The following is a 22,017-nucleotide window of genomic DNA, read 5'->3' on the forward strand; positions in this document are numbered from 1 at the left end:
CTAGGTTCCGTAATTACACGCCTTTCGTTCAGAAAGTTTTGTCGTGGAGTAGCGAAAGCGCGATGGCCAACGTTTACGAACGAAACGAAACGAAACGTAACGAAAATTGTGAAATTGTATCTTGTTATTTTATAAGCGAACGATAATTCTTCGTCTGATCCTCGGATATCGAATAAAATTATTAAGATGCAACTTCGCCAGCCGAAGATTTCACGCGATTCACCGCACGATACAGCAAGAGAATGACAAATCGCACAAACATGCTGATACGAATCTTATCTGCTGCAGATTATCAGAACGACTCAGACACAGGAAACACCCGATCGATCTCACACACACGTCACTTTAAAATAAAAAGAAAAATTAAATTAGAACACTCAGTCTGCTAAACCTACGAAGATTACACCCGCCAAACAGGTTAACAAATATAGCAAATGCCCAGGTGGCAAATTGTGACAGATTTCCCATATATCGAAGAAGAAAAAGAAAGGTTTACCCACGTAAGCATTGAAAATTTCGAGAACCACGTGTAAGCAGATAAGTGAAATTGTAAATCCTATCCCAGCCGACTGGAATCGTATCTGAGAAGACACCTGCTCGAGATCGCAGGATCTAAAGAGCGGAAACTATATCCGGTCCTCCAAAGTTGCTGCATCCGGATGAAAAAACTAGGAAAGTTGCGCTCGCTTCGCGTGGGTGCAAAGCGTAGAAAATATGGAAAAGGGAAGGAAGAGAAAGCTGAGAGCGAGAGGGACGAGGCATCATCCGGGGGCCAGTTCGTACATAACGTTAATTGTAGCAATTATTACGATATTATAATTCACCCTAATTGTACGGCCAATCGGCACGCGAAGTGCTTAATTGCTTCTTCCCGGGGGGGTGAGAAGGGTGCAGAGGACGGCGCGCAGAGGGCGGAGACGGTGGGTGGAGGGAAAGGTACATGCAATTAAATTAATCGCCACCACTCTCGAATACAATGATAATCCCGATTACACCGCTACTTTCTAGAGTCCTCGTCGCATGTTTGTTATATATCCCGGCGGTTTTCGAAGGAACGAGCCGATGAAATTCATGCTCGCTGGCAATAACGATGATTCGTAACGATCGCGAACAGAAAGAGGGAAAGAATAATAAACGCGCTGATTTGGCATCGACGAAACCAACGAAATGTCTTTGGACATTTCCACGAAGGGCAATTTGTAACATATACGTTATCACTCGCATGTATGTAGACGCTTTGAGCGATAAGAATTTTACCGAAGAATTTTTCCAAAAATAATTTGGATGCAGCGCTTGTTTCGCTTCGTTTTCCATAGAAGTCGTCAGTTTGTAACTTTAAACAGCAAAGAAAAGAGTCTATCTTTCGTGGCAAAAATTAAGAACCAAACCATAGATGTGGAAATGCTGTCACGATGATTTTATATTTCGACAGAATTCGACGAATCGTTTCGATTTATTTTTTAGAATCGCATTCGGCAAACTCGAGGATATTTCTTGCTGGCTTTGAAGCTGCAACGATCGCAACCCCGGCTCTCTCCAACAATAAGACGTAATTATTTGTTTCGCCGCGGCGGTGTGCACAGTCCGAGAAGTCGACGAGAAACGGAATTATTTTTTTAAAGTACCTCGTTAAATATTTCTCTTGTTCGAAGAACGCGAGCCCCGCCGCGCACAAAGCGAGCCAACGAATTAAGTAAGCAACGCCGCGCTGCTCGCCTTTATTTTTCCCGCCAAGCATCAAAACTTCCTTCCGGACTTTTCCTTCCTCCTGACCGCGCTTTGTTTCGCGACTTTCCAACACGCGACGTTTCTCGTCCAGCTACGATTGGGCGGCTGCTTGATTCGTGACCTCCTAATCGTCTTTTCGTTTAACCCTCTCCCTGTAAACGCGAGTGTTCCCTTTCTCGACTAGATCAAACGCAACACTTGCATGCTTCGTGCAATCTCAATTTACGATACGGCGTATTTAACGAGACTATTTGTCAAACGATTTATGGAAATCTTAATCCGAAAGGTACGAATTTCTCCGCATTATTTTAAAGGCTATTATTACCCAATAATATCGTTGATGTTCGTAATCGTCAAACACGTACAGCTATTTGGGCAAATACTCTGTCTTTAGATTCTTCGAATTTTGTAATGTAAATCAGGTTAAGGAGAGATTTACAAACCGATGAAAGATGTTCGGATGTTAATAGTAAATGTAGATAATAGCAAATGTATAAATATATATGATAAATCGTGAGATATATCACTATCGTGTACCTTAATAGAGGGTGCGGTAACATCGGACGTCCTAATAGGCGGATAGACGAGGCGATTAATACGAGGAGAAGTCGGGAGTTCGGTGATCATTATACGAAAGGAACGCGAGACCGTAAGCACGCGAGAATGTCCAGAACGATGCTTCTATTGTTCGGCGGGCGAGCCAGGCATTCCTCGGCCACAAGCGTGTATCTTCGTCGAGAATTTTCTCTTTCGTTTTGCACGATTTTCCCTCCTACATACTCATGGCGCTCTTAATAAGCCATTGCCCGGCTGCCTCGTAAATGCGCCAGCTAGAACCAAGCGAAAAGACGATGAAACGAAGATACCACAGTAGAAGCAGCAGCGTTCATTTGCAGATGGAACATCCTCCGTCTCTCTCTTCACACCCTGGAGACTTCGTTATCCGAAATCTCGGACCATTCTTCGAACGATCCCGCCTCGAAATCCGGGATTTCGCGCTGCGACTCGAAAAATTCCCTCTTTCTTTCTCGCTGGCTCGGACTTTTTTATTGTTTGTTGCCGCAGTGGCCGTAATAAGCCAGCGATACACGTCGCTTGTGGGAAGGTTCGCACCGTTGCGGAAGATTCATAGCCGTTTCGTCGAAGAACAGAGAAAGAGACGTCGGAGTTGGCGGCGCGATACCCGTTCACGGCTGGCCAACCACGTTATACGGAGTCTTCCAGGCACAGGTGACGTTCCTTGGTTTCGAGGTGTGCACGTCCGTGGAAAACCGGAACGCTGGATACGGCCCTGTCGTCGGGATGAGGCTAATGGACAAAAGGGTAGGAGCGAGGAAACGGCGTACGCCAGTGCGCAGCCGTGAAAGGGTGCAACCAACGATTAACAACGAGAGGGCCGAGAGTGTCGCCCGAGAGTGCTGTCTTCGTGTGCCGTTTTCACGCAGTCATCGTCCTCGACCTGCTCTCCTCTCCTCTGTTTCCATCTCTACTTTCTTTTCCCGCTTTCTCCGAGTGCATACCTCTCCAGCGTTCTGCTCTCTCTCTCTCTCTCTCTCTCTTCCTTTCCTTCCTCTCCGTTCCTGTCCCCGGTTCGTTTTCGTAATTGAAAGACGACCCGTGCAGCCTGCATCGTCTCCCATCCTCGGGCGTTATTATGCAGAATCTTCGAGGCGCTCATCGTCGTCGTGACCGCGGCAGCGTGGTACTGCGCGATCGAGGACGAGACAGATCACTGACGTGAGTACTTTCTTATGAGATTTTCTTAGGGTGGAAAAAGCGAGAGAAGCTGGAAGTTTTGAGATGACTATACGCTTGCTGCTGCTAATTATTTGTTCCTGTTGAGCGACGATTAAAGCGAAGTGGTTATTTTTCATGTGGCAATGCGAAGACGAACCGACTCGGACCCAACACGCGTGTTTCTCTTCGTTTCGGGGCTCGGGTACAAGCTGGGACCCCGGAAATGCCAGACTAACGAACAAAAAGCGGTAGCACGCGCTGCATCGTGAAAAGGTGCAGCCAATGATGAACAGCGACCCAAGGGTTGTCGTTGTGCTTTCCTGGCTACGTATCTCGACGTAGACCCCGACCAGCGGAGCCGCGCTCTATTTCTTCCCCTCTTTAGAAAAATATCCACAACCCCTGAACCATCTCAAACGTTAATACCAGCCTTTCAGACGGTCTAGCCCATTCGATAGCTGGATGCGCCTAATAATTACTTCGTGTTCCTACGCTTTACCAGCACTTAGGATATTTCAATAGTCACGGCGAGTCCAGAAATTCCGAGTTCTACCAAAGAGATCAATTTTGGAAGATCGTAACGTTCGTCTTATACGAACGAAGTGCTGCAGATCGATCGATCAGAAATCGCAGAGAAATCGAACGAAATTCAGCCTTTTTTCCGAGCTAAGAAAATACAGGAGTAGATATTTTATGAAGGCCACGTGATGGATCGAGCCGCGTTACAAAGCGATTTTTAGAACGACTGGAGAGTTGCATGACGATGAAACGCGAAGCCGCCTGCGAAGATGCGCAGATGACGCGAAATGACGGGGCGTTCTCTCATTAGGCACGAAAACTCGCGGCTGAATTATAGCCCTTAATTTACACCGGACTACGGTGTTGTTCCCCCGCAAGCTCTCGCGAGGCAACCGAGCGGATGGAAACTAGGCTAACGATGCGGACGCAGAAAGGAAGCCACTCGTCGCGGAGCGAAGTTAAAATCGATAAGCAAAATGCACCGTCACGTTGCTACCGGAATCCGGTGAAAAATGTGACGAGGATCATGGATGAACCCTACTACATATCACGCCCGTGGATAATTCCACACGTTATATAACACTTCGATCTTTGAAAGGAGAAACAGAATTTTAACCTTCTCTTCTAAATTCTCGCTGGGAAATAATCAGCGAATTAGAAACTAGATCACGAAACCGACGAATCGCTAGCTTCCTCCAAGGGGGTGGGAAAAGCAGGCGCGAGATGTCATCGTTACGCGAGATCGCTTTGACGCGCCTTCTACGCATGGAGCGCGACAGAAAGGGCGCGCGAAGAGAGTTTTCGCGGAGAAAGTGTCGTATTTTATGTACATTTTAATGGTTTCGCAACTAAGGAATGCGGATTAGTCGGTATCGACACGATTTTAGTCGTCCGGTGTTGGCTGCGGAATTAAGCGCCGGTGAAAGGCGGAACGAGGAGAGAAAAAAGAAGAAAATAAGAGAAAAAGAGAAAAGAAGACAAAGGAACGGGAACGTGGAGGAGGAAAAAGGAAGCGAGGCAGAGCGCAATGACTACGACGCAGTCGTCCCGCGTGCGTTTGATCCGCGAGGATACGAAGCGGATTAAGCCGATAGAATCGTCGCAGGAACGCGACCGTAACTCCACACAACCGACACAACAACCGACCGTCGGTCGCGCTCAAAGAAGCGATCCGAAGCACGACCCACACCTGAAAAGGACCGTTTACAACTGGCGTTTCTCTCTCTTCCGGAGTTCCTTGTCCGTCCTCGTCGCGGTTCGCTGCGCCGCGCGAGTCAGCCCGACACGATAATTAGCTCGCGAGCTAATTTCCCGCTGATTGTAGCGAATCATCGCCAAGTGTCGGGGTTTAAACGATGAAAGCCGCGCGCACGCGAGACAAAGAGAAACGTCAAAGAGGACTCTGTCTCCTTTCCACGGAGATGCGTTCAAAGCGGCAAAAGCTTCGCTTTTCGGCCGCGTTTGATGTCGAGCACTCGCAAAGCGGCAACGTTCGCGTGCGCCACCAGCCGCGGTTCGCTTTAATTTAAACCTCTGGTCGTCGTTGGGTGATAAAACGATGCTGACTTGGTACCGCGATCGAATCGTATCAGAGTGAAAGAGTCGCAACGATCGTGCCGTACCATAGCGATCCTCCCGCCCTATTTCCGGTAGTGGTGGAAAAAATGAGCGGCGGAAAAACGTGCAGTCACGGTTTTCCGTAACGAGAAATAGCAACGCAGAAAATAGGAAAGCAGTCCAATGGCGCGTTTTTCGTTGCTAGCTTCGAAACCTCCAAGAGTCCGTTAAATTCTCAATTACGATGCGACGACTGACATAGGGACTTCTCCAGGCTCCTCAAGTTCGTTCGCGACTCGTGATTTTCACGCTGCTTCAACCGTCTCCCTTCTCTGATCTCCCTTTCCTTTTCTGTTAGCTGACGAAGCAGTAGGTGGTGTTTCGCGCGCGAGTGCGAAGGGTGACACTTCCGCGTCGCGACGCATTGCCGTGTTCACGATGCGTGTCACGACGACGGTGACGACGGCGACGACGACGACGATGGCTAGGAGAAGGGCGACACACAGCGTCGGTCGTGACACGCACACAAACGCCCACTTTCACGGGGTCCTCGCTATCTGTCTATCTTTCTATCCACGTTTGTATGTCTGTGGCGTGCACGCACGTATTAAGGACGCCCAGATGCATTGCCTCGATGAAGTCACCGCGGTGTTGCTGCACTTGCTCAACATAAGTGCGAATTGCAACACCACACCCACCTCTGCTCGTCACCGCTCTTCTCAACCACCGACCTCCGCCATCCTCGTCCCACCTCCGCGCTGTCGCTGCCACGGCGCCGAGGGTGGTTGCGAAGTGAGTGCCGTTGCGTGCATAACGTGCGGACGCGCATACTAATTACGACGTTTCCATTTTGCGCCATCCACCGCTCGCTATCTGCCATCCACGGCCCCTCCGTTTCGTTTCGTTTCCGACAGCTTTGCAGTGCCGTACCTAAAGGGGCAGCCGTCTTTTTTAACGTCGCTTGAAAGAAACGACCTCTGAACTTTGCCATTCCAAAAGCGCATCAACGATTCCACGTTAAAATCGCCACTGGACCGGCAGAATTTCGATGTCGATGCTTTGGTACCACGTTGAAACTTGCCTCGGCGAACACTCGATGCGAGATGATATCGATGAGACCTTGTTCGATTCAGGCGATTGAGGTGCTTTGGCAATGGCCTAAGTCTTTTAGTAGCGTCTTCTTCCAATATTATGGAAACGATTAGAATTGCCATTGAACGTTTGATCTTACACGCAGGCACAGAGGGACCTTTCATATCTTCATTGGCATTTTGTTTATTCTACTAGCGACATTCTTTTTTATTATAGATCCTCGCTTCATCATCCTCGTTATGTTCTTCATCGTCATCGTCATCGTGTATCTTCGTCATCTTATAATTGCAACGATTATCAAATCCTCGAGGAATATACCAGAGTTAAACAGAATGTACATTTAAAAAATGTACCTAAACTCGAAACGAGAAATAATCGATCTTTCGTATCTTTTACCTAAGTAATTATTCAATACTAAGAAAGATAATTGGGTCGAACATCCAAAGAACGGAATAAGATTAATGAAACTTTCAATCCTCGGAAGATCCGTTTAAATCGCCTGTCCTCGTCTATCAACTATCCATAACCTGACTTAAATCCTTTTCTCTACCTCGACGTTCCCTTCGCCGGCAGTTACATGGCGTTGGTAAAACCCGAGAGAAAGATGGCAGAGCAGTCCGGAAGAAGGGAATGAGACGAATTCAGCAGCCCTTTTGTCAGCTTGCCTCGACATTCGTATTCTGGTAATTAGTTCATTTGCCTGTGCTAATTACGTTACTTTTTAATACCGTACAAGAGAGAAATGGCTACGCCGTGTACACGTACGGGTCGTCGTAACGCGAGCGTGCACACGAACGCGGCGTACCTTCGACGCGCGAGTTGCGTGTTTTCTTTTTTTCGGAAATTCGAAAGCAACACCCCGCGTGTACCTCGTATTAGCCGCGACCTCTTTTTCCTCTGAGCGCCAAGCGACTCGAAATTTCACCCTGTCGTGAGTGCAAACATCGTCCGAACAGTCACCGGGCATTAACGTTTCTAATTTTCACAGAGAGAACTCGTTTGCAAGATTCCCGTGAATTTGTTCTCGCCGCTGGATCTATTAATTCGTACTTTTCACGCGGTATCCCGATATTCTTTTGCAGAGCGACGAAGAAAAGGGCTGTGAATTGAAAAAGAGCGTAATCTCCGCGATTCGGCAAGTCTGAACCCCTGCGCCGAGTGTTTATCTGCTGTCCTCTCAGCCCTCTCTTGGTGGCTGTTCCAGCCTTCTCCAAGCTCGCAATTAGGGGGCGTCGGGACTGTACGCGACGCTACGTCGCCCTTTTGCCTGTTATTTAATTGGGATGTGCAATTGAATGACACTCGGTACACCAAGTAACGGGAAAGAGTCGTGTCGCGGCTGCTGCCATACCTAACGACGTCATTGTGCATTCCCACTTTCGGCCCACTTCAATCTCTTTTTTATCAACCACTCTCGATGATGGTTAACGCCTTACGAATCGACGTCGCTTCTGTTCTCAAAACAGGCAGAAATCGAGGCGTCATCGTTTAACAAGGTCGTTGCTATTTTCAGTCGATTATAGGGGAGGCGTCGAACAACGTAGCCAAGTACACTACTCGCGGAATTTCTTTTTAGTAAGTAAAACAGATCTCCATTTTCAGTTCTCACTCTTTAATCGCGTCTATGGAGATATAAATTTCTATAAAACTCCCACAGTCTGATCGTAATGTTGCGAATATTACGAATTTCTTAAAATTCCCTTAAATTGTTGAAAGTAAGTGGGAGAAAAGAATATCGAGCGAATTCTTGGAATTTGGCTGCGATATTGAAAAATGGAGCCGGATGATGCGAACTGATTGAAAGTAACTGTACAATTCTACGTAATAAGACTGGTGATGTCACGAAGCTTCTCCAGAGGATTTCCTAGACCGATCTCGTGCCAACGATCGAGCTTCCCCAAACAGCTATTATAACGAAGCCCGATCGAGCAACGGTCAATAAAACGAGGACAGACAGCGGTCTGATTGACAGCTGAAGCAGCCTAAAGCCGGGCATTATTGTCGCCCTAGGCGCAACCACGTCACGGGTAGAAATAATTCCTGCAGGACTTAAGGGATCATTCGCTCTTTTAATTCCTACGGTGCACGACGCGTTAGGATACCGTGCCGTGTATTGTTGTATGATCTTTCAGAAGAAAAAGTTAGACCGTACCTGTCATCCCGTATTTATACATATAACTAGAACGTCGAAAGTAAACCAAGGTTCGATTACCACTGTGTTAAACGAACGATGGAATTTGAATCGAAACCACTGGTTCTCGAGCGTTTATCTTTCCTTGTACATTAGATCATTAGATACATCAGATACATTAGATCGATGAATGCGAGATGTTTCTTCGAATGAAACTTTAACGATACGTAGTTTCTTGAAAAAGAAAACAATTTTCGCAAGTGTCGAGGCGATTCAATTATCATATTACACGGGACTAACTGTAACGGGTCATCAACCGACAGCTTCCCCTGGCGAGTCTAAAAACTCATTTCCTCGGATGCGTCGTCATCGGATCTCGGTTGAAAAAGCGAGTTGAGTCGCGAGGCTAAACTCGCCGAGACGCGCTAACAAGGCGGAACCGGGTGCCGATGTTAGAACGAAGGAGGTCCCTTAACGAGATCAGCACCGTGGAAAGACGCGGTGATGCAGATCCGCGTGATATCCCGTGGGATTGCCACGTAGAAGGAGAAAGAGATAGCCTTTGACATTCCGCGAACAAGCAGCTAGAGACGAAAGGAAGGGAAGAAACGGTGGGAGCAAAGAAGAAGAAGACGAGCAGGAGAGAAGTCGAAGAGCGCGGAGCGAATCCGCGTCTTGGAAGACTTCCTCGAGCTCATTACGCCGACAATAATTAACGTTGCTTAAAGTGTCGTTATGGAAATAACCGGAGAAGAGGCACCACCGAAGTGAAGACGAAGTAAGTTCCTCCGAGCGAGGGAGTGAAAAGGACACCGGGAGTCGGTGGTGGAATCGAGACCACCCGGTCGAAGAATAACGAAAAGGAGAGGATTGGAAAACGGCGGAGAGAACAGAGACGGCGTATAAGAGTCGAACGGGGTTAGGGAAGAAAGAGGGACGATCCTTACGCTATCCAACGCATTCTACGATGGAAAATGTTTCCATTGGTGCCCCGTACCGGGTTGGCCCTCGTTCGTTGCCCGTTTGCACTCAGCCCCTCGCCCGTTGCTCTGGGGAATATAATTCAACGATCCTCTCCCGGTGAAAGGCGAGCAGAGAGGCCGAGCAGCGGGGGGAAGAAGGGAAGGCTCGCGTTGAATGCCCAATTATTATATCGTGAAATATCTGCTAGAAAATTGGATAATACACTCTCTCTTTCTCCGTGAGCAGGAGACGGCCTCCTGCCTCTGGCTGAGCACGGCGGACGGTGAAAAAGGAAGAAAAGCCGGGGGCAAGTGGGAGTGAAGGCAGGTGAGAGAGAGAGAGAGAGGAGCGAAAAAATCGAGGACCAGTCAGTCAGTGAGTGATAGGAAGGGGCCCTGGTGGTGAACGACGCGGGGGTGAGCGAGAGAAGATGTGGCTCACGCACGGTGTGTGTGCATAACGGCCTCTACGTGGGAGAAACGCGAAACCGCAGAAAACGCCAGTCAACGGTAGCCAGTATGCGGAAACCGCGGCGGAATGACACTCGTGCTCGCGCTAATTGGGCCCTCGAGGTGACGCCGCCGAGAGGGATGCTCTTCCACCCTCGGGACCATCCTCTCTCTTCTCTCCTCCGACCTGTTTCTTCGTCCGTCTCTGTCCGGCTCGACGGAGGTTTCGTCGCGAGACCGTCCCACTCTTTTCTTCTTTCGCGGCAGACGAGGGTTTTCGGGGGTTGAAAATGCCTGGAGGACGAGCCGGAAAGTGGGGGAGCTGCGACGCGGCGGTGGATGCACGAGGAAAAAGGCTGATCGAGGGAGCGTGAGGGGGCAGAGAGGATGGCGAATGAAAAGAAAAGAGAACGAGAGAGAGGACACGCGAGAGATCACATTAAATCTTACCGGGTGCACGCCTCTGCAGAGCACCTCTGCCGTACCACCTTTTCAATCCTCCCCCTCTCTGCCATCCCCTCTGTGTGAATTTCCGGCCGTCCCTGCGAGCGTTATTCCGAGACAAGGACAAGCGAGTGGAGAAGAATCGAGCGTAAAGCGACGCGTTACGAACGTTCGCGAGAAATAAAGTCCTCGATGACAAACATCTTCTACGTGGGGCAGAGAATCGACCGAACCTGCCATTCTTCCACTCCTACGTAATAAACCATCGTAACGGAGCCAACAAATGGTAAATTCGAATTGCAAGCTGTACGTTAAAGTAGTAGTCACTCACCGAGCCGAAGAAGGCGAAGAATCTCCCTTCGGGCGCCAATGATCCACGCGATTCGTCTGAAACAATGAGCCGTTCGTCAGTCAGTAAACGAGACGATGTAATTTCGGGAGGCTCGAATAAGAAAGTACGAGCAACAGAAAGGGTGAACACGGCCAAATTGCACTTTTACAGGGTTGTTGAATAACCAAGAATCGTTGCAAGAATTCGAAAACGAAACAGAAGGGATGAAGGTGGGGGAGGGAACAGTTGGTTAAGAGAGGATGAAGGGAAATGAACGAGTTAACGAGCGAAGGAAGGAAGGAGTTCCCCGAAGAAGACGCTATCTTCGGGCATTTATATACGCTGGCGAGCTCTTCGCGCGCGTGTATATATATTTTATTGCGATATTCATAACGTTTACAAAGACGGTTCGCGAAACTGCCTCGTTAAATATTTTACGGTGCGATCGAACCGCCCTACCGCGTATCCGCAATGCACGAACCACTGAAGTGAATCGAATTCAATGGGGACTTCTATAGATGCGTGCAGCCCCGGCGAAAAGTGATGGAAAGGCGGAGTAAATCACGATTCTTGCCTCAAGAAATAGGGATAATCTATCGTCGAACGATCTGTCTCTATTTAAAATCATTTTACGTTCTATGCGCCGTGGTAATAAAATTAAACGATCTTTTAATTGTTATCATTTTTCTATGCGTATATTCTAGTAGCGTGTTGTTGTCTCGATTATTTCAACGACATTAGTATATTTGCGTTTTCTGTTCCCGATCCTATCGACGAAATAGACATCGATAAAATCGATTCATCGGGCATTTCGATGTGTTTGTACCGAGAACAAAAATTCACGTTCTGCTGCAATATTTTATTTCGTATTTTGCTAATTCTCGCTTTCCTATCAATTGCCCCGTTCCACGTTTCTCCTCTCGTTCGTTGCGTAAATAATCGTTGCACGGTGAAAGAGAAACGAACGTGAAATGGGAAAAGAGGAAGAAGAGGAAGAACACTGTCCCCGTCAAACCAAGTTTCTAGAATAAAGTTTGCCCGTCGTTGGCAAAAGGAAGTTTTATTACGCCGTTACGAAGACGCATCGTGCCGCGAAAGATAGTTTTAATGTTTCTCCCTGCGCCATACCAAATCCTCACAGCTGATGTCCAAAACTATCCACCGATTCTAGACCTCTTTATTATCTTCCCTTCTCGACTAGTAGAAATCGCAAGGGACATTACCCTTTACGTACCACCAAAACACGGCGGAGTATGTGGTATCTCCAAGAGTTTTCGTTTTAGTATCTCGCAAAAATTCCACGACTGATCATGGTCGGTAATACGTACCTTTCGTAACTGCTTGCAGAAATGCGAGATTTAGCGAACAACAACTTTCCAAATAGATCATTCGTCGTTTCGTTGCACGATCGGAGGTGATTAAGCACTAAAGAAAGCTCCAAGAGTTCTTATCATATCGCATACGAAGATTCACATGATTCCACGAAGAAGCTTCAAACCATGGCGACTAGATCGTTCATGCATCGGCAGCGTGCATCAGTCATCTCTGGAGGAAGACAGACAGCCACCGGGAGGAACGTTAGAGCGAAAAAAAAGCAGATCGACGTTGTTGTTGTCGTCGACGACCCACGACGAGCCCTTTTCACCGCTACGAAGCTAGAAACCTCGAGAGGGATTCACCGCGAACAGAGTCGAATGAGCAAGAATGAGCCTTGGAGAAGGAGTTCGAAGCTCCAAGAAGGTAGAGAGAGAGAGAGAGAGTGTGTGTGTGTGTGTGTGTGTGTGGAAGGTCTGAGGAGATTGCTGGTCGGACTGGCCCTCGACCTCGATTTTCAAAACGATTTTAACTCCGCGTCGAGACAAGGGAGCGAGGAGGCGGGGGTGGTTGGTTGCCGCATTCATTCGACCATTTCGGGGGTAGTACACCGCCGCCGAAATAAATGACCGAGCATCGGGGGCCAGGCATTCATAGACCCGGCACTGGCGCGCACTGCTTTGCTCTAGTGCCTTTTGGAATTCCGATTGAGGAGAGAAGCTCGCGCGCGCGCGCCAGCGCCTGAGCAAAAGAGACGAAAGTAGCAGAGGCTAAACACAGAGAAGGCCATGGATCGAGAGAGGGCAGAGAGAAAGAGACGAAATGGATGAAGGCTGAACGCGAACAGGCCAGCGCTGCAACGGATGGATCGGTGTATTTCTGAGGAGGGGAGGGACCAGTGGGTGGAGGAGGCGGCGAGGCTTCTTTCACGTCAGGATAGTGAGCGATCGACCAAATCGCAGGTGAGTGGCTGCGACCGCGTACAATTTATTTATATAAACGCCGAGTCACCCGATTATTAATGAGAACTGCCGCCTTCTTCTGTCAGCAGAGACTGACGAGTTCCCTCTCGCCGTCCTTGCCGGTGACGCCGGTCCCCTGTGCCCTGTAAACTCCTCGGCCGACTGTCGATTGATCGATATTCTACCACTGGAATGAGCTATCTCTCCGAGGAATCGTCTTTTTTTTTTCTTCTTCCGCGTCAAAGCTATCAATTTTGTATCGCTTTGCTCTTAATTGAAAAACCTCGAACAATTATGTTGCAGTCAGAAAGAACGCTTAACAATTCCGATTGACGTCTTCTTTGTAGCGTATGTTTTAAGAATAACGATGCTTAGATACATTATCACAAATCAGCGAAGATATTCGCTGCTCGATTCTAAAATTATCAGGAGGATGGCTATGGATTTAGCATTGTTTCTACGCGCGATTAGGGAACCTCGAACAATTATGTTGGAGTCGGAAAGAACGCTTAACAATTCCGATCGATATCTTCTTTTCAGTGTACGCTTTAATTATATCGAAGCTACCATCGATTACCACAAATCGGCGAAAACGTGCAGCTCTAGTTTCACAAGTATCGATAAGCAACAATTTGTATACTTCGAGTAAATCCAAACTCAGATATCGCTAGACCGTGACTATTTATACATTTATGAGACAGTTGAAAGTGAAAAGAAAAATGCACGTATACAGATGTAAAACATAGGAAACGTAGTACTCTTTATAGAATTTCGCAACTGAAACGAATCTCTGCATTGGATCTATCCCTCTAATTGCATTCACAAAAATATGAGTTTGCAATTGCGAATATTCGCGGTCTGGTTACAACGTATCGGCCAAGATACACGGACGCTTATTGTATCGTACGTGCTAGCGAGGGTTGGAAAAAGTTTCGTTTCATCGGGCCGTCATCAGTCCCAGTCGCGTGTCAACCCTTTCACGCTGAATGCTCCTAATCGGTCGGAAATCAACAAAAACGCCAGGTAAGTTACAGGAGATCCATCGTGAAAAATTCGTTGTGCCACCCGCGTACCGTCCTTTTTTCACTCCGTGCAGCCGCTTTATTGCTCGGTAGACTGTATCCTCCGTGTAAAATGTGGCACACCTGCATCTGGCTGCTACCTAGCCATTGACGAGTTGAAATATAAAGATCCCCGAGGACGTACCGAAACCGAGCCAGCTGAATTTTGACTGCCGCGATCCATGAGGAAACTCTCGATGGGAGGGCGAACACAAGATCCCGTTCTCCAAGTTTTCTTTCTTCTGAAAATGACTCGACCGTTTAATGTGTCCCTTGGGAAACCACCAGGAATTTTTGGCAAAAACAAGGCGTGGATGCACTTCAAACCCACGTTTTCCATTAATCAATTCACCGCTGCCACGAGCTTCCTCCGTCTTTTTCGCACCGTGAGAAGTCGAACCGGAGCACGTGATATTTTAACGCGTCGTCTCTGGTTCGTTTCATTCGGCGGAGAATCTCCGTGGAGTTCTCGAAAATGTATCTCGCGAGATTCCTCGCAGATTGTACAACCGCAGGCCAAAAGATGACACGAGAGAATTTCTGTCGTGTAACGTCCGGAATCGATTACCTCGATGACTACGTGAACCCTGTCGAATTTGCGAAACCTCGTGGATCCAGGCGAAGAAAACGTAGACCAGAATTTACTCGTGAAACCGACAGTGTTACGCGTGACCAAGTTTCGCATATTTGTCTTCGACTAAAGTAGAGTGCTTGCAGTATCTTTTAACAGTAAAACACAGTGAAATAAATCTCTATGCAGATTTCATTTTCCTGTATTCGAAAAAATATAAATTTGCGTAAAAATCTACAGTACACGATTATTAATAGGCGGTAAAAAGAAATTTGCTTTCAAAATCTAAAATTATTTCGCTCTATTAACTATTAAAAAGAATTACGTTTCTTCCAATCAGAACCATTAAAATATAGAAGCTTGCAAAATTCTTGTTCAAATTGCGACAATCAAATAAAAATTTCGACTTCTCTCACAGGCATGAATTTATTATTTATACGGTAGAACGTATGAATATTCAATGAAATAAAATAGAGTTACAGCGCAGCTCTATTGAACTTTTAATCATCGACGTTAACTTCAGCGAAGCTCGTAATTTCCCAAATCTTTTTTCCCCGATTTTCCCCGACGCGAAGCTCGCGGGTCATCAATAAAAATAATCCCAGCTTTGCGGCGGCTTACCGATCACCAACGTCTCCCAGTTTTATTTATTTTTAAACCGCTACGCGTCATTGCTCGGGGGTGTTCTGGGGGGTGGTTCCGGCCACGGTGGCCGTCGAAGCGAACTTTCAAAGGAAGCTGAGAGGGGTGCACTGTACCGAAGGGGGAAGGAGGGGTGGCTAAGAACCAGGTGTCACTCTGCGACTGTACAAAGAAGTGATGGATGTCTAGCACAGCTACCCTCGTAACGTGTCACGACCTCACCTCAGGTGTCACTGTAGGTCCACGCCTCGTTATCTTCTCGATAGGGATAAAGAAAAGCCGATTTTTTTCATTCGCAAAGCAGATGCAATCTCCGTCAGTAATTTTTTTTATTTACAAAACTTGCTAAATACATCGATAATTGAAAGATGGTTCTCTGTGTCGCTTTGATTTTTCTATCCATTTTTAGTAATTGTCTTGAGATCAACTTTTATTATCATACACAGGCTGTTTATGGATTCATGGATAGTTTGATTTGAAGGCGTAAAAAATATACATACGACGTACAAAAATACGTAAAACATAGAAAGCGTGATACTTGTTGCGATGTTCAGCGAGTAGAAGAAATTTTCGCTTAGTTTCCATTTCATTGACTGCGTTTGGCACGCGAATAAAATCTTTCAAAGTAACCTCCCAATTGTTTTCACGATGTATCTATGATAATTCGTTTAACATTAGAACTAAGTTAGAAGCGCATATTATAACATCCATTCGTGAATATAGATCCTTCCTGGAACGTTATTTCTAAGCAATAGCAAAATCTTTTTTTTATTCATCTCTGTCAAGAATCCTCGGAAGACCGGCAATAAAGTTCCACCGACAAATAGCGATCCTGAAAGCGAAACGTTCCTCTCCGCGTAATGCTTTTCAATTACATGGTTTTCCGTTGAATTTTCGAAATTGACCGGAACCGATGAGGTTTCGATGGTTGTATCGAGGGTTCGCCGAGAAGAGCCCTTCGAAAATTCCTGGAAAGTACGATGTCTTCGGAGATCCTCTGCGCGCAGCATTTACGCGACTATTTTGTCGGTCAGATGCTTCATTCATATTTACAACGGGCGGTCTCTGAATTGCAAAGATTTTACGTACGAATCTCTACCATTTCTTTCTGTGCTACTCATTCAAGTTAGCCCTACTCGCAGCAGGACACATCCAGAAAGTAAAATACACGAGAATTTAAAAAAAAAAAAAAACGTGTGTCGTTCTGATCATTTCGAATTTTGCATCATAGAATTTTTATTCCGTCTTAATCGTTTTGCATTTGAAGTCGTAGATTTTTGACTAATCACCTTGAATTTTAAATCAAACTAAATCTTGATTATGAGTTTTATCTTTTCGAGGGGAAAGGGGGGAGATCCCGATAATCCAGAGGAATGCAAACAATGTAAGAATGTCATTCACGCATTCGCACGTGCATGGATACAAACAAACGCGTTTGCAAGTTTCCTTCCACACTTGAGGGGCGAAATGTTATTTTTTACCTGAAGAAATGTCAACCCCCGGTAAGAATTCGCACCAAGCAGCATCAAGTCGCACCTGGACTCATCCCTGAGTCACTTAAATCGTAGGTGGCGTGAAAATTGAATGGCCAAGGTGTGAACCTTAGAAAGGACTATCCTCTGTTGCGGTGTCGTCGTAGCAAAAACTGCTGCAAGGTCCTGCGCGTGTTTTCTAACACCTGGAGAATCGAAAACTCGTCTCAAAGTCGGATCTTGGCTTTATTCTTCCGAACCACGGCTCCCTTTTTCCTTTGTGCGGCCACGCGACCATCGAAATAAAGGAAGGACGCGTTTAATTTATCTATTTCTTCGAATCCCTGGCTTTCTTCTTCTTCACAATAGGGCCATTTAAACCATAATGCTAAGTCGGTAAAATCAAGTATACACGTTCATAAGTGCTTACACATCAATGTACGTATACTGGTATTAAAGTTCAATAGCGTCTATTCTTCAATTAATATTTTAATCTCAATCCAGCCATTTAATTGAGAAACTGATGCATCGTACCTCATCTAGCTTGTATTAATTTGTAATGTATTGTTCGTTAGTATGTGGTTCTATACGTTTAGTTTGCATGTATGTTTCATACGGAGAAAATATCTGGTAGAAGCAACTACATTGAAAATAGATCGTACGTAGCTGACATGCAAAAATTACCGTTTCGAGGAAGGCGAAGGCATGTCAGATTCTACCGATTCGTAGGAAACGTTCGTCACTCGTGGTGGCAGGAGCGCGGGGGTGGGTTTCTTTCCCTCGTGCAGCCCAGTGGCTTCTTTTTCGTTGGGATAGGTCCTGTCGGGGGCACCTCATTTCCTTTTGAGTTGACCGCCACCAGAAAGGGGGAGGATGGGTTCCACAACGACAATCCTTCCCCCCCTCTTTCCACCCCCGCTGCTTCAGCATCATCCATTGAGTCCGATCCGACAATGGACCGTTGGTCCACCGCGTAGAGAGAAGCTAAACCGTGAAAGAGCAACGAGGAGGAAACGACAGACGAAGGGAGAAAGAGGGTGCACAGGTCTCGGGTATATATCTGAAAATACCATTCATACGCGAAGGCTGAAGTCACCATTCAGAAACGACAATCCCAAAAACGAGCTCACTACCGGGGAAAGTGCGATGGACTCGCTGGTACTTTTGTTACCGAGCCGGTCCACTCCATCCTTTGGATGTTCCTCGAAGACGAACTGCCTATAAGCCTCGTGTCAACCTTTCACAAAGCTCGATCCACCAACCAAAACGCTGCAACTACTGTTTATCCTGAGATTTTCGCCCCATCGAGGCGCCATCAATTTCACGTTAAATTCAATTATACAGGGTGTGCTCGAAAGGTTGACGTCAAACTTTGGAGCAGCTAGTACAGCCAAAGTAATAAAACCATAGTCATATCGCTAACGCGATATGTACTTCGATAAATACAACGTATGCATCGAAGCTGCTTCCTTATTGCCGTAAAGCGTTTAACTGTCGAATGGTTCTGGACGAAGGGATGAATTGCACGCTTGGTCATCAAACTAGGGCGAAATAAGGTCGGCGACATTAAAGGAGCGCCGGTAAACCGACCTCTAAAGGTTTTGCTCTCTGGAGAGGCAGCGAGAAAAGGTCATTTGACTCCGTGATGTCCGTTTAATTACCTTAGCAGCCATCGTCATCGCGAGAATAGAGCGTCGTTTCGTCCAGTTATCGAAACGCTGTACTTTCGGAACTCCTTTGAATTACAGCTTCCTTAATCCTTCCTCGACAAGCATATTTTATAGTTTCCCTGGTCGAAGCGAGTCTTACAAATCGCTTACGCGTCCCATGTTTTTGTTATTTTAGGATTTTCTACCAGAATCTGAGAAGATCCCGGAATACCTCGTGGGGAAAGATAACATTTCGCTTCGGACAAGTTCACGAGTGAAGTTTCCAAAGTGTAAATGACACAGGTTGGCTACACGGGATTAAAATGCGAATAAGGGTAGCTAAGTCCGGTCAGAGTAGCCGATAAAACGACGACACGAAGAGGACGAACGACGAGAACAGCCGTGTAATAATACGGATAGGGGCGAATAGAAATAGATAAAAGTAAGTGAAAGAGAAAGGGGCAGCGAGATAAAAGTCGGCAGAGACAGAGAAAGCCGCGGGGAGACAGAGATAGGAACTTGGTCTGACAAAGGACGACAGAATCTCTTTGTTCTCGCGGCTCAACGGCTTCGCTCCGTGGCCGCGATGTTTTGTCAAGGTCACTCTCATTCACCCCCTTTGCCGGTTGCCCGCCTTCATCGCCAGTTTTCAACTAGTCTTTGACGACATACGTACCCAGTACTTCGTCTCGTTTCTCACTGCTTCCAAGTGATTATTAATAATCAATTAATTTCCTCCAGACACTATAAAACCTACATAAGTTTCATATACGAACGACCAACGGTACATTACTACGAAAATTAGTCGATTGTGAATTTATAGCGTGTCTTTTGTAGCCCGTAATAGTACGAAAAAGTATCATATTTGATTTTCAGTCGATTTCTATTTGCTCGCTCGAATTATTAGCAGACCGAATTTGCCTCCATATTGCAGCAACCTTCCCAATTTTTCGAACACGTCGATGTAAATGAAAATTTCTGACCATACGATGTCGATGAGAAAAGTGAAAGAAAGTTGTCAATCTGTCGATACCGTAGATGTAACGTTTACGTAACGTCACGACAGGGAAGAAAGTACGAAAAGGGGATGTACAAAAGGGAGAAGGTCGGAACAAGTTGGGAAAACACTTAGCCGCGCAACTAATGCTTTTATCGCGACCCTTGATTTCGGGCTCGGCCGATTTTCGGCACAAATCAAGGCATTTGTCCCCGGGACGGTGGTAAATATGTTTTCTAGGTCCCCCGTGTGAAATAATGCGTGCAAGGGCCACGCTTGCGAGCGCGTGACAATATGCGCCAGCGTATCTGGTGAGAAGGGTGTGAGATAGACCGAGTGGCGGAAGAATGGTACTTTATTAGTACCGTGTAATAGCATTTCCAGCGGGACGTAAAGATGCCAAATGCTCAGTGTCTCAGAGTTATTGTCTTTGAGAAGTATAGCGGAAACGGAGGCGCATTGCCTATAAAATTTATGGATTCCAACGTTCATATTCACAAGATGCGATAGAGTCGTCTCCTAAAGGCTATTTAGGTGAAATTTCGCTCCATATCGTCGCGATAAAACCATCGATTTTATTTATAATTCCATTTGTTCGACTTCATTGATTTCCGAAAGAAAAGTAAATTGCATTGAGATTAAATTTCAACCCTTCGAGAATCAAGCATTGGTTTGTCAGAATATAACAAGTACTTCAACTTCTTCAAGTTTCATAAAACCATAGAATCAGGGTAGAAGACGTAACGACGACAAAAATATCATGAAAATCTTGGCGTTCCATTTCCTAGCCACAAACTTAAAAACCAAACTTGATGATGTAAATTGATCGAATAAAATTGCAAATGGAACGTTGCGTTCTTAATGGGTCAATGATAAGCTTAAAATCTACACAGGAACGTATCACAACGCGGAAACCGAATGATCATCCCTCGTAACCTAGTGTACCCCGTTTCTCCTTGATGGAATATGGAATCAAAGCCTGCAGAATTCCCAACCGTCTCTCAACCCAAAGCTTCCGCGATTCTCCGCTCGAATCGAATTATCCTCGTCGGATTGCACGCGGGCACATCCTCCAGTCCTCGCGGAAATAAAATGCCCGGGATATGCGTTCCAACCTGGCGAGTTCGTCGACTGACCGCCACAAGCACGGTGGCAGCACCTACCACTCCAAGGGGCAAACAACCCCTGAGCTTCAGTGACACGGGGGGTGGAGTAGCCCCGTAGGTAGAGGAGGAGAAAAGAGGAGGAGGAGGCACTCCATCGCAGTCCGTCGCCTCATCCAGAGGGTGGGAGTAGCCGGCGGGGTGGTTTTGTCTTCCCTCCCCTGGCCCTCCACCATCTAACTCGGCTTTAACGCGCTTGCGCTGGAAAACCACCCCCGTAGAGGCTCTATCACGGCCTCTCCCTCGCTCTCTCTCTCTCTGTCTTTCCTCCCGCCGCCACTCCACCCACCCATCCCTGCGCCGCGTGTCCTCTCGCGCGCCACCCCTCTATTGATTTTGTTACAAACCGGCTCCAACCCCCGACTCACCCTCGCCGAGTCTCGCGGACTCTGTTGGAACGATACGCGCCGATGCGTGTATATGAGTCTTCGCACGACCGTGTTTATCGTTTATTCGTGTACGTACGCGCGATATGCATACTCTTAGACACAGCTGTATCTCCGTGAACCAACGAGGCCAACGGGGAACTCAGGGTTGCGACTGGCCGAGTGCTCGGCGGTTCTCTATACTTTCCAAGTTGCAAATTCGTGTCACTTTATCGATTCTATTCGGACGATTTCAAGCGATGGATACGGAGATACCTTTGTTCGAAACTTCAGGGTCAAAGTTGACGGTATATAGCTACGTGCAGTGCCGCCTTGCATTGGGACCGCAACTTTTAGGACCGACGTTATCCAATTCGTCGATTATTCGAATTGTCTTCGCCAAACGATACTCTAACGATACTCCAACGATTCCAAGTATCACCGTGTTACTATCGGCTATCTATTCTTTCAAAATTCCCGATATGCACGTTCCCTTGCATTACAACTAAATTCGATCCGGATCCCTAATCAGAAAGCCAACGAATATCGTTTATCGCGGAGAAGTCGTTCGCGTTAATTCGCGTTCATTCGAGATAGCGAGTTTTTCAAGCGATTACGAGTCTAGTCGCTCGGCATCATGTGGAGTGTCGCGCGCGAAGAGCAAGTGGCACGAAGAAAACAAATAAACGCAATATATTCCTCGCTGTTCCGGTAGCTCGGTTTTTTCCTCGTTACTCTGGCCGATCGTACGCGCAAGCAAGCAACATTCGGGCAGCCACTCGGTGGTCCCCAACTGGTTCAAGTACCACGTGCTCTCTCGTGGTCGCCCTTGCGCTCACGTCCGACCAAGAAGAAGTACTCGAGAGCATT

The 22,017-nt window shown here is 46.8% G+C and overlaps 1 protein-coding gene across 15 annotated transcripts in view; it reads right to left on the reverse strand.

The window, feature by feature from the left end:
* LOC126922562 (transcription factor Sox-2) overlaps positions 1-22,017 on the reverse strand; it is a 359,193-nt gene that overhangs the window by 276,045 nt on the left and 61,131 nt on the right. For 14 of the 15 annotated variants that reach the window (XR_007712835.1, XR_007712832.1, XR_007712829.1 and 11 more), the window contains one exon: positions 10,952-11,007. The exons of the other annotated variant lie outside the window; for it this stretch is intronic. The gene's annotated coding sequence lies outside the window, so the exon portion shown is untranslated. The remainder of the gene's footprint in view (positions 1-10,951; positions 11,008-22,017) is intronic. 15 annotated transcript variants of the gene reach the window in all.

The sequence above is a fragment of the Bombus affinis genome, chromosome 12 (genome assembly GCF_024516045.1).
Source record: "Bombus affinis isolate iyBomAffi1 chromosome 12, iyBomAffi1.2, whole genome shotgun sequence".
Classification (NCBI taxonomy): Eukaryota; Metazoa; Arthropoda; class Insecta; order Hymenoptera; family Apidae; genus Bombus; species Bombus affinis.